At 41.8% G+C, this 12,229-nt stretch overlaps 1 long non-coding RNA gene across 1 annotated transcript; it reads right to left on the bottom strand.

The window, feature by feature from the left end:
- Positions 1–10,699: 10,699 nt before the first annotated feature.
- LOC141048973 (uncharacterized) lies at positions 10,700–11,495 on the bottom strand. The gene is made up of 4 exons (XR_012220223.1): positions 11,433–11,495; positions 11,009–11,041; positions 10,878–10,910; positions 10,700–10,772 (listed from the first exon to the last, which is right to left on the bottom strand). It is a non-coding gene; the product is annotated as an uncharacterized lncRNA (long non-coding RNA).
- Between the last annotated feature and the right edge of the window lie 734 nt (positions 11,496–12,229).

Here is a 12,229-nt window from a genome sequence, read left to right as displayed (position 1 = left end):
TCCATTTATGAGTTTACGCCAGTTTATAGCAATTAAAAAAAAAAGTCACAAATAATTGCACAGGTTATTTTTGGACAAACATTTGAGAATTTTGCCTACATAGCAGATTTGAAACGTGCAAAAAAAAGTTTGAGCTACATTCCCAAATCTGAATACTGTACGATTTTTGTCTTGTCAGACAGCACTTGGACCTATAGTGTAGAATGGATATGGTCACCCGTCCATTAAAATCACGAATCCTCATAAAAAAGTTCAATAAAAATTGTTGAAAACAAAATGACGGATCCTAGAGTGAGATCTGTGAAAATCAGAACACATCCTATTCCGATCTGATTTGCGTCAGGTCTGCCTTAAAAATTGTGTGCCCATCCTTGCTCGTTGCCACAAATCTTACTCTAGTCAAGGAGTTAGACAAACGGGCATTACCATGCCCCATCCCCCCTTCCCTTCCAGTCCTAGTCTGACCCATTTTGGCTTAGCTGGCTGACACTTCTGTGGAAATAACAAAATTTGCAAAATTTATGTGCAAGCTTACATTGCATAAAAATGTTATGCTTTACTCTAGATTTCTGGTGTAACCACTTTGATGAATCAGGGCCTAAGTCTTTTATTTCTACTGTACACTCATTATCTACCCTGGCTTTCTTACCAGCACATCAAAAATGACCAGGGCCACCTTGTCGGCAACAACATCCACATTATCCAGAGTAGTCACCTGTAACATAAGTAAAAAGTGTGCATCAGTTATGTGTATTTGTTTTTGGCAAAATAAGAATAATGCAGAGAATTGAATTTGGCACTGCTAACCCAGTGGCCTTGTTGCCAGTCTCCTTGAATGCTCATAATCCCGCTTGTCACTTAATTCCTACTATTTTGACCATTATGAGTTTTTCCTATCACTGATCTATGCCTTGTCGTCTTGATTTTCTTATTATTAAGATGCTTCTGGGAGTAGTAGTTTAGTAATTATACCATTCTATATGAACAGTCTAACCATTATCCATGAGCAACTTCACTTCAAGGAGAGCATCTTCATGATCTGAAGATTTGTATAAGTGAGAAAAAGGAGATATGAACACCTAATAAGTAAAATAAGGTCTATAAGTTTTGAAAGTAAGGTTTGTATTTGGGTAGAGAACTGACTGAAAGACCGCACCAAGAGAGTTGGAGTAAATGACTGTAAACTCTGAATGGTTTCCAGTTGTAAGTGGTATACTGTACTTTAAGGTTTAGTATTGGGCCTGCTATTATTAAACTGATTTATTAATTATATAAAATACCTGATTGATAATGGTGTTTCTAATTTTGCATATGACACCAAGCTATATTGTATAGTGTCAACCATGGAAGATGCTCATGAGTTACAAGCTGACTTTAATAAATGGAGCGTTTGTGCATTTGGGTACTAATAATATGTAGGTATCATAAGTTCTAGGGTGAGTAAATCTAGGAGAGTCACTGGTAGAGAAGGATCTGGGTGTAATTGTAGATCACAGACTAAATAACAGCAATGTAAATCAGCGGCTTCTAAAGCCATCAGGATATTGTCATGTAATAAAAGAAGCAGGGACTCACATGACAGAGACATAATACTATCACTTTATAAAGCTTTAGTGAGACCTTATTTGAAATCAAAGCTAGCCTTGAAATTAAAAAGATACCAAAAAGTGCCACAAAAATGATAAGGTGCATGGAGGATCAAAGTTATGACTCAAGTTGAAACAAACTACAAGTATTTACTCTTAAAAAGAGGTCTTTAAAGGGGGACATGATTAGCTGTACAAGTACATAAATGGTCCATTAAAAATTATGGTCAATAGTATTCCATGTAAAACCCCCGCAAAAAAAAGAGGGCACTCCCTCCGCCTGGCAAAAAGAGTTTCAATCTTTAGGGGTGATAAGAGTTCTTTATCATGAGAACTAATTATCTGTGGAACTGCCCGCATCAGGAGTAGGTCACCTAAATGTGGATAGTTTCAAAAAGGGCACAGATTGCCTTTATCAGATATAAATATATTAAATATTTATGCAAATGTATAAAATTCTTGTTCTGAATATTGATTCAGTCGATTGATACTCGGGATCAGAAGATAAAAATCTGCTCTTTTAGAAAGATTGCTTCATGCATTATGGTGTACCTATTTCCACTGGCAGACATAGACAGAAATGGGCCCCTGTGCAAGAAGAATATATGGGACCTTTGTAGTCCGATAGCTCATCATAATACATCATTTATCATGTTTGTAGGTGAAAATGGGCCCCCTTACCTCTTGAGCCTCTGTGCGTTCGCACAGGTTGCACCAATGATATATCTGCCTCTGCCTGTTTCCCCTTACCTTTATCCTTTCCTACCCCTTGGCTGAATTTTATGCATGTGTGTCTTTTTTAACTCTTACAATTAGAGATATGCTAACTTTTTTCCTAATCGAATTACAAATAGTTAAATACACTGGGATCTGCAAATTTCAGGAAATTCTACTCATCTCTGCTAACTTTGTAACTATGTAACAGTAGCAGAAAGATATACTTATATCTATGGCCGGTCCAAAAGCTGATTTTTTTTTTCTAGATATAGTTTTTCATGTAGATGAGAAATATGCAGAGAAAGTCTACACAAACAGGACCAATAATAATAATTTTTTTATTATACTCATCAGGGGGAGGCCCAATGGGAGTCGCAGGTCCTGGTCCGGCGCCTCCCATCTTCTTGTGATGCCGCCCTACTGCTTGATTCATAGCTCCAGGCATTGCGCCTCTGCGCAGGCATACTTCTCTGCCCTGTTGAGGGCAGATCAAAGTATTGCAGTGCGCAGGTGCTGGGAAAGGTCAGAGAGACCCAACGCCTGCACACTGCAGGAATCTATTCTGCCCTCAACAGGGCAGAGAAGTACAGCTGTGCGGGAGTGCGATGCCAGGGAGCCATGAAGCAAGCAGGATGGCAGCATCGCAAGAAGATGGGAGGTGCCAGAACAGGACCTGTGACACCCATCGGACCGGACCGCCCCCCGGGTGAGTATAATAAAAGCTATTTTTTTTATCTTACAGGTCAGATCAGGGGCTTATCTACAGCATAATAGCATGAAAACACCACCAGCTGCATGTTAATTCAATAAGACTGAAGGAACCAGTTCACACAATGGTGGACTGTCCTAATATAAAAAATTGGAGTCAAAGGTGATTTTATGATGCTACAGCGATCTTGCCAGCGAGATTGCTGTGTGTGACGGGGATCAGCGACCGGCCCCCCTGCCGGTTATCGCTGATCATGCAGCATTGGCCTGGGCTGTTTTCCGATTACTGATCTCCCGCTGGCCAGCGCGCATCGCTGAGTGTGGCAGCGAGAGACCAGCGATCAGTGACGCTGGATGCTGGATTCTAATGTAAACATCGGGTATCCAGGAGCCGCGGCACCTGGATACCCGCTGTTTATCTTGGAAACCGGCGTACCCGCTGGTTTCCAAGGTATACAGCGGGTATCCAGGAGTCGCGCGGCTCTTAGATACCCGATGTTTACCTTGGAAACCAGCGTGTACGACGATTTCCAAGGTAAACAGTGGGTATCCAGGAGCCACGGCTCCTGGATACCCGATGCTTACATTAGAAACCAGTGTCCAGCGTCGCTGATCCTGATCGCTGGGGCTGTCTATGTGACAGCTCACCAGCGATCAGCCTAACGATGTCCCAGCGATCCCATCATGTCGGATCGTTGATGGGATCGCTGGGACATCATTATGTGTAACGGGGGCTTTAGCTTGGGAAACAGCAGGCTACAAAAAGGCGAAGGCTACTTACAACATGAGTGGGAAAAAACAAAGTCGTGGTGGAAGGGGGAATAGGCTTGATGTTCGAAATGTACGTGGATTAGGTGTTGCTGTTAATGAAAGCTCATCTGAACAAACACCATCTTGTCCTATCCAAAGACCACTGACAACATCTGTTACTGGATGGGCTACTCCACTCCCTTTCTTTGGCAGCCGCAGAGCGGTAAACCTTGTAGATGAGGTTCAGAAAGAGCATGTGCTCTAATGGATGGCAAGCGCTGCATCAAGTGGCTTCTCTTCCTTTTCCTCCATCTTAACATCACACACAGTACAATCCTCAGAGGTGGCACCCCAATCACCCTTGTTTCCCCCGTGTCACAAATTTCCAAATGTCCAACTGACTGTGGGGAACCAAAGATGGGCCATTCTGTAGAGCTGTTCACACATTTTATTCCATGAGCACAGAATCCAGAGGAGTAAAGCATCTGCACTGATGCCCAAACTTTTTCATGTTTGATCCGGGGCCAGACGAAATAGCGTCCAAGTAGAATCCTGACCATAGAATCACCAGATGTTAACAACCAAGGGTTGAGGTGATCCTGATGAGACTCAGATACCAAAGGTGCACACGGAATGTACTGTGGTGACAGGGCAGGAAGAGGAGAGTGACTCTCAGGGTAAGGAGTGTGAGAACACAGAGGGTGACAATGAGGTTGTAGATCCCACTTGATGTGTGAACCCAGAGGCACGAAGCTGAGTAGCTCTGCAGAGGAGGTGGAGGAGGAAGAAAACAAGGAGGTTACATTGCTGCTTCCCACATAGACACAAAATGATTCAACCATGACAAGCTCTGCATCCTCAGCCCTAACTCTTGCTGTGGCCAGCACCGTTTACGAGTGTGCAGTTCACAGGGGCGGCAAAAGATTCCTAGCTTGGGCAATTTTTGAGACCACAAAAGATGACCCAACACACGTTATCTGAAAAAATTGGCAAAAAAATTCAGTAGAGGCAAAAATTGCAATAATTGGACAACTACATGCATGTCTTCATGTGGGAATCACACTGCGCTAAAATGCAAACTAGCAGGCCTCGCCAACCACCGGCCATCCCATCAACACCATCTGCTGCTTCTTCCTCCTCCATCACCATGCCATGTTTTCTCACACAGGCCTCCTGCTGCAGAAACTCCACTTGTTTCTCCCCTATGGTTGGGGTGAGTGAAAGCCCGTCAGCTGTTATGGAAGTGGTCATGATTGCTGCTTTTGTGTCACAAAGTACAACAAATCTTTCTCAATCCTCCATAACATCTCCGTCTGCACCTCACTTACAGTTCAGAAGTTTGTCATGTTTTCCCTACTCTACCCTCTCTCAGCACAGCAGCCAGCCCTTGGTTTCACAGTTGTGGTCACATAAAAGAATGTTTCCTCCTACACATGCCAAAGCTCAGAGTGTGAATTCCACCATCTCCAATGTGTTGGCCAAGGATATGCTGTATTTCCCCATGGTGAATAGAGATGGCTTCAGAATGATGATGGCCGTTGCAGTCCCCAAGTACCAGTTACCCAGTCGCCATTACTCCCCTAAAAAAATCTGTGCCTGCACTACACCAGCATGGTGCAAACATCATCACCCATTCCCTGAAGAGATCTATGTCTGCTAGGGTGCATTTTACAACTGGATGAGCAAATGTGGGTGAGGATGTTACATTTCACTGACTGGACACTGGGTGACTCTGGTAGCTGTGGGGGCAGGCCGTCAATTGGCTGCTCTACAAGTCTTTGAATCCCCAAGACTTGTGGAAAAAACCTCTGTATTTAACACTTCCTCCATTGCTACTGGCTCTTCCACCTCCTTTAGGGCCTCCACCTGTGCCCTCAACCTCTCCCTTAATCCGACATGCATTCCAGCAGTGCAATAGAATCATGCCCACTTCCATACTGTGCAGCCATGGCTCACCGCAATCAGTCAGTGTTGAAAGTCATATGTCTTGGAGATCACAGTCACACAGCTCAAAAATTGTGGATAGCTATCCAAGTCGAGTTAGAACAATCGCTGTCTCTGCTAAACATGGAGCCAGTGAAGGCCATGTCGATAACGATGCAAACCCGGTGGCAACCCTCCATCGGGGCAACCTCACACATGTGCTTTGCATGGCTCACTTCCTCATCCTGGTGGTGCAGCAATTTCTCCACCACTTTCCTGACCTGGATGCGCTGTGGTGGAAAGTACTGTCTCTGTGTGCTCACTTCCATCTATCGCACCCCACGGGTAATCAACTTGTATCTCTGCAGAGGTCTTTAGCCTACTGGATAACCATTTGATTTGCAATGTTTCAACACTGTGGAAGTCCAGTCTGCACATGTTGCAGTCAGCAGTAACGAGCTCTGGTGCAGTATGTCTTTTTGCATAGCCTAGGCCAACGCAGTATGGACATGGTGCAAATCACACTTGCAGAGTGGGCACAGATGAAGGACCTATGCACCCTTCTGCACAGTTTTGAACTGGCTACTAAGATGGTTAACGCTGACGATGCTGTCATCAGCATCATTATTCCTGTCATCTACATGCTGGAGCACACTTTGAATAGTCTACATTATAAGGTTGTGGTCCCAGAGGAAGAGATGGAAGCAGAGGAGGATGCAGTAGGGATAACAATATCTCAAATTTCCAGACTGTCATCACACAGGCGGGTGCCTTGGGGCAGTGCTTACAGTGATCGAGGTGGGCTCATGGTACCAGACAAACTGTTAGTGTAGGTGAAGGAGTTGAGAAACAAATGGAGGAGGACGAGGTGATGGACGCGCAAAGGTCAAGAGATGAAGAGGATTATGATCCCCCTGTCTATTTTCCATGGTTGGCAGGAGGGGACAGAGGAAGCAACCTTGAGTGTAAACCAACCACCAACACACCATATTCTTGGATGTCATGGAAGTGCACAACACATGAGCGCCTTCTTGCTACGCTATCTTCAACATGATGCCCGTATTTTTAGGTTAGAAATAGTGCTATCTACTGGGTTCCCACTCACATTACAAGAGTAAATTTACTCACTTGCTTCCCCCCAGGAAAGGGATGCATGCATGCTGGAGTATCAAAACAATCTTGTAGACAATCTTAAGAGTGGTTTTTCCCAAGACAGCAGTGAGGCCCACAGTATGCTTCCCAGTTCTAGACGTCCAACGCCAGGAATGTCAAGGTTTCATCGCCAAAACATTAACAGCAGCACCAGCAGCAGTGTAAGTGGCATAAGTAATTTCTGTGAGTCATTTCACCCATTTTTTAGACCAGCATGTGCATCAACAGAACAGAGTACACGTCTGACACGTTGCAAATGAATGAAGAGCATGGTACAGGAGTATCTTGAGCTCAATGTCGATGCCATCAGGGGGTATTTTTTCCATTATGGTCTTCAAAAATGGAAGAGTGACCTGAGCTCGCCTTTCACACCTTGGAGGTTTTGTCATTCCTGGCAGCCAGCGTTCTCTGAGAACGTGTCTTCAGTGCTGCTGGTTGTGTCCTCATGGAGAAGTATATCCGGACGTCCCCTGAAAGTGTAGACTGCCTAACTTTTCATGAAAATGAACAAGTCATGGATCTCCAATGACTTTTGCACCCCAGTCACCAACTGGGCAGATTAGGTGATGGTGTAGTTTTCAGTGTCATGTATTAATCTCACGGTATTGCAATCTATGCCATCTTTTTGGTGTCTTCTGTGCCTGCTGTTGCTACTGCTGCTGATGTTACAAACAATTTTTTGAAATGTGGAGACTCCAAGTTGGGTATCCATCTGGTGGGTAGTCTGTGGTGGAAGGTGTGTCAGAGACCTATTATATTTCTACTCTGTGGAAATTGATGCCACTTTAGTGGTGTGTGACAATTATTTTTTGAAATGTGGAGACTCCAAGTTTGGTCTCCATCTGGTGCATTGCCTGTGTAAGTAGGGCTCCCAGATAGGCAGGCCTGTACTTACTTTGTCAACTCCCTCTGTTACTTTCCTTATATTTTTCTACCAATATTACTGTATGAAACTGATGTTTATGTGGCTAGAATAAAAAAAAAATTGGAGGCGTTACATGAGGTATCAGGTCTCCCAGCTAAGAAGGTTTTCATGGCTCCCTTAACCACCAGGTCCTCATTGAAACTTCAATTCCATACTGTAAATGCTGGCTCAGACCCTGTCTCATGCATGGCCCATGCCTGACTGCTGCGCCATTATAACATTTCTATTGTGGGTCAATTGATGTCATTTTTTATGGTGTCTTCCCCTAATTTGAGCTTTTTGAGCAGCTTTTTGCCTCCTCTGATGGTGTTATCTATGCCTTTGGTTTTGCCTCCTATTGAATTTAATGAGGTTTGGATATGTTCATCGAACCGTTTGGCGAATATTGATCCGTTCACCGAATCCGAACCAAACCTTGAAAGATTTGCTCCTCTGTACTTGACAGTAGGGAGGGTTAGGGTTAATGTTTGGGACTAGCCTAGATAAAGTGAAGGGACAGACAGTTTCCTGTCAGGATGTCAAATAGAAAACAAAGTTGCACTCTGTAGGACTATAGTATGCAAACATGGCAAATATGAAACTGGAATTGCATTGCTACTCTAGACTAGACTAAAAGGTAAAATGAAGATACTTAGCACATAAATTGGCCAATTCATGTGTGCCCATCGGCCATTGGCAAGGCAACCTTCTTTCCTGGGAACTTAACCTAAATTGATACTTCTCCTGGGCTCGTAGCCTGCATTTATATGGATAATAATAATAATAATCTTTATTTATATAGCGCCAACATATTCCGCAGAGCTGTATGGGTAGGAAGGATCAAGCTATGATTAGAACCACCATAGGCTGATGGGTGGAGTGCTCGGTTAGAATGCCTCAGAAAGGATGTCAGATAGGGCCCAGCATGCAACACAAGCAGGTTTATAGTCTGACTAGTAGGCAGGGCAGCGTGACATTGGTGTTCCTAATGTGAATGGAGGCAGTGGAGATGGAGTAGAGACAAGGAAAGGCAGAGTGAGGTAGTGCAGACGGGTCTTGAGACAGGACGTCTAGCCTAACAGTTCGGCCCTGAATTAACAAGCCGAAGAGGTAATGGATCAATGGACCAGGGAATGTTAGATGAAAAGAGTGCCTCAGGTGGAAGTTCCATAAGAAAATAGAGAAGCTAAGTTACGGCCATACTGGCAATCTAGTTTTTCTAAGGGTAAAAGTATAGGACTCTCACTTATTGGACTGTAGTACTATACTGGGCTATGGTAAAGGCACCGGAACTTGGGGATAGAAGCATTTAAGCCTGGAAGAGGTAGAGAGACCATATGTGAAGATGCTCCATGTTGTAAAGGAAACATTTGTGAAGTTATGCACTCCCTATCATTTGTGAAGTTATGCACTCCCTATCTATTGTACATAATTTTCACCAAGCTATTGTTCAGTAAAAAAACTGTTTATTGTTGACTGGTGGTCTCACTCATTGAACCTCTGAACATTTGGTCCTGGCCAGCTGAAGTCATCTGCATCATGCAGCCTGCAAGGATCCCCCTAGATAAAGTTCACACTGACAGCTAGGACCCCTACCTTCATGTAATGTTCTGGGGCATGAATAACAAGTACCTCGCCCTTGGCTACTGCCCTGCGTAACGTTTAAAGTCTGCAGCTGTCATGGCATGTTGGGAATTATGGTTCCTTTAGAGGAGAATATGATGACTAGAATTTGAAAATTAATTTATTTTAATTATTTTAATTACTTAGTAGAAAAGTCATTATAAACACCTATTCTCAGCATTAGCATGCTGGCCAGCTCTTGCCTTGGACTGTTACTGTCCTCTGAGCTCTCTTAGAAGCTCCATAGCTCTTACTTTGGACTAGTTGCCACCTTGACTCTGTGGATATATTCTAACACAATGGCAGGCAGCAGCTAGAAAATGCAAGAGGAATAGTGGCTTTGGAATGTCATGGAAAAGGTGGGACCTGAGATGGAGGATATTTAGGTGGTCAAATGCTGCTCCTAGACGACAGTTAATAAACTACTAAGTTTCTTATTTACAGGCTGCAGAAGCTATACACTGCCTCTGTCTGTGTACAGTACATCGGGGTATAGGGAGGTGGGTGGTTGGTTTGAGTCTATGTCTGGCACATAGGCCCACCAGATGATTCATTTGTTTCCTTGTGGGTTAGTCTAAGCCTACATTTGACCCACCTGAGTTTCACATAGTATCACAAACATTTTAATAACTTGTAAGTGGTAGACTCAATGAATGCAAGTTTTATGACATATAAATTTCAGCTTTATTATATTGTAATGGACAAGCATGATCTTGAAGCTTGCAAAGTAGATGGTATATGTCTGCACGTTGTCTAAAATAAAGAAAATTGCCATATAGTCAGCATGTACACAAACACCACCCTAAATTCAGCACATTGCTAAATAGATTTGTGATGATTTATTAAGCAGTATAGCTACACATGTAATTAACTGAGACTGACAAACTATAGCATAGAGGACCCAATACAATAAGACGATTGCTAAAAAAAATTGAATCGTCACTAAATTTTTGAGCAGTTTGAAGTTGTGTGAAAATGTAACTTTTGGTGTTTTATGTCAGTCCTGTACAGATTTGCCAAAACGGGCAGAGCATGGATGGAATTATATGGATTTAAAAAACTACAGATATCAGAGAGTTATCAGGAGGGCATCATAGACATGAGATTATTTGAAGATTTCATTAGTATTATTTATAACCAGACTTTATTTTAATCTGAGTTCCTACTGAACTGTATTTATCTCAAGTTATATGTTTTTATTGTGCCCATATATTATCATGGTATAAATATAATTCTAGCTTTAGCATGAGCTAAATATTTTCCACAAGTCTCTAATAATAATAGAATCATCAAAGTATTGTCTTAGTATATAGTATAGTATAACTTTATAACTTACTGTCATTGTCTTCTTAAGGACATATTTGTCCACTGTCTCCTTAAGGACGTACTTGCTGAACTCCCAACTTATTCTACAATTAAAGAAAAGAATTATATAGAATTGGGAACTCTTCCATAGCTTTTTTTTTATTATTATTATTATTATTATTATTATTATTATTATTATTAATATATACCACAACATGGTCGATGGTCTGACGGACTGATTCCTATAATAATAATAATTAAAAAATGTATACATTAGAGAAGCAATACTGGAAATAAATTGTAATAAAATAAACTTTATTTGACTGTAAAATCTACTCACCAGAATGCTTTTAAGTTTTGCTAAAAGATGTTCCTAAAATCAAACAAAAAGTTAAGATACATTTATGCTTACCTTCAATAAAAAAATAATAAGGGTTATACAGTGAAAGCAAGTTGCCCCCTATTACAATTTGGACACTTGCTGAACAGTAAGTGTCCCACTGATGGGAACCGCACCACTCCACAGAATGGGAAACTTTCATCCCAGATACAATATAGCAGATTACATGACCTCCACCGATCAAAAAATTATGACATATACCGTAGACAGGTGATAGATTTTTTTTCATTAAACAATTCCTTTAGTGAGTACCACCCTTATATATTACTTTCCTTCTTATCTTTACTGATTGTTTTGCAAAAAATTATATTAGTTACATTTTCATGCATGTACTGTAAATAGAAAATATTTCTGCCTCACTTACCAGTGTGCCACAAGCAACTTCCATGAACCTGGTGGTAGCTGGAAGTCCATTCTGCAAACAAAATAAGAAAAAAATGTAATATTTATCTAAAAAAAAGTCCATACAAGTGAACTGCTCAATATTTCTCTTGACATACCATGACTCACTTTTACATCCATTTATGAGTTTACGCCAGTTTATAGCAATTAAAAAAAAAGTCACAAATAATTGCACAGGTTATTTTTGGACAAACATTTGAGAATTTTGCCTACATAGCAGATTTGAAACGTGCAAAAAAAAGTTTGAGCTACATTCCCAAATCTGAATACTGTACGATTTTTGTCTTGTCAGACAGCACTTGGACCTATAGTGTAGAATGGATATGGTCACCCGTCCATTAAAATCACGAATCCTCATAAAAAAGTTAAATAAAAATTGTTGAAAACAAAATGACGGATCCTAGAGTGAGATCTGTGAAAATCAGAACACATCCTATTCCGATCTGATTTGCGTCAGGTCTGCCTTAAAAATTGTGTGCCCATCCTTGCTCGTTGCCACAAATCTTACTCTAGTCAAGGAGTTAGACAAACGGGCATTACCATGCCCCATCCCCCCTTCCCTTCCAGTCCTAGTCTGACCCATTTTGGCTTAGCTGGCTGACACTTCTGTGGAAATAACAAAATTTGCAAAATTTATGTGCAAGCTTACATTGCATAAAAATGTTATGCTTTACTCTAGATTTCTGGTGTAACCACTTTGATGAATCAGGGCCTAAGTCTTTTATTTCTACTGTACACTCATTATCTACCCTGGCTTTC

Source organism: Dendrobates tinctorius, unplaced genomic scaffold (genome assembly GCF_039654945.1).
Source record: "Dendrobates tinctorius isolate UK_male_01 unplaced genomic scaffold, ASM3965494v1 ptg000139l, whole genome shotgun sequence".
Lineage (NCBI taxonomy): Eukaryota > Metazoa > Chordata > Amphibia > Anura > Dendrobatidae > Dendrobates > Dendrobates tinctorius.
The sequence above is the reverse complement of the archived record's forward strand: the minus strand, read 5'-3'. Positions and strand labels throughout refer to the sequence as shown.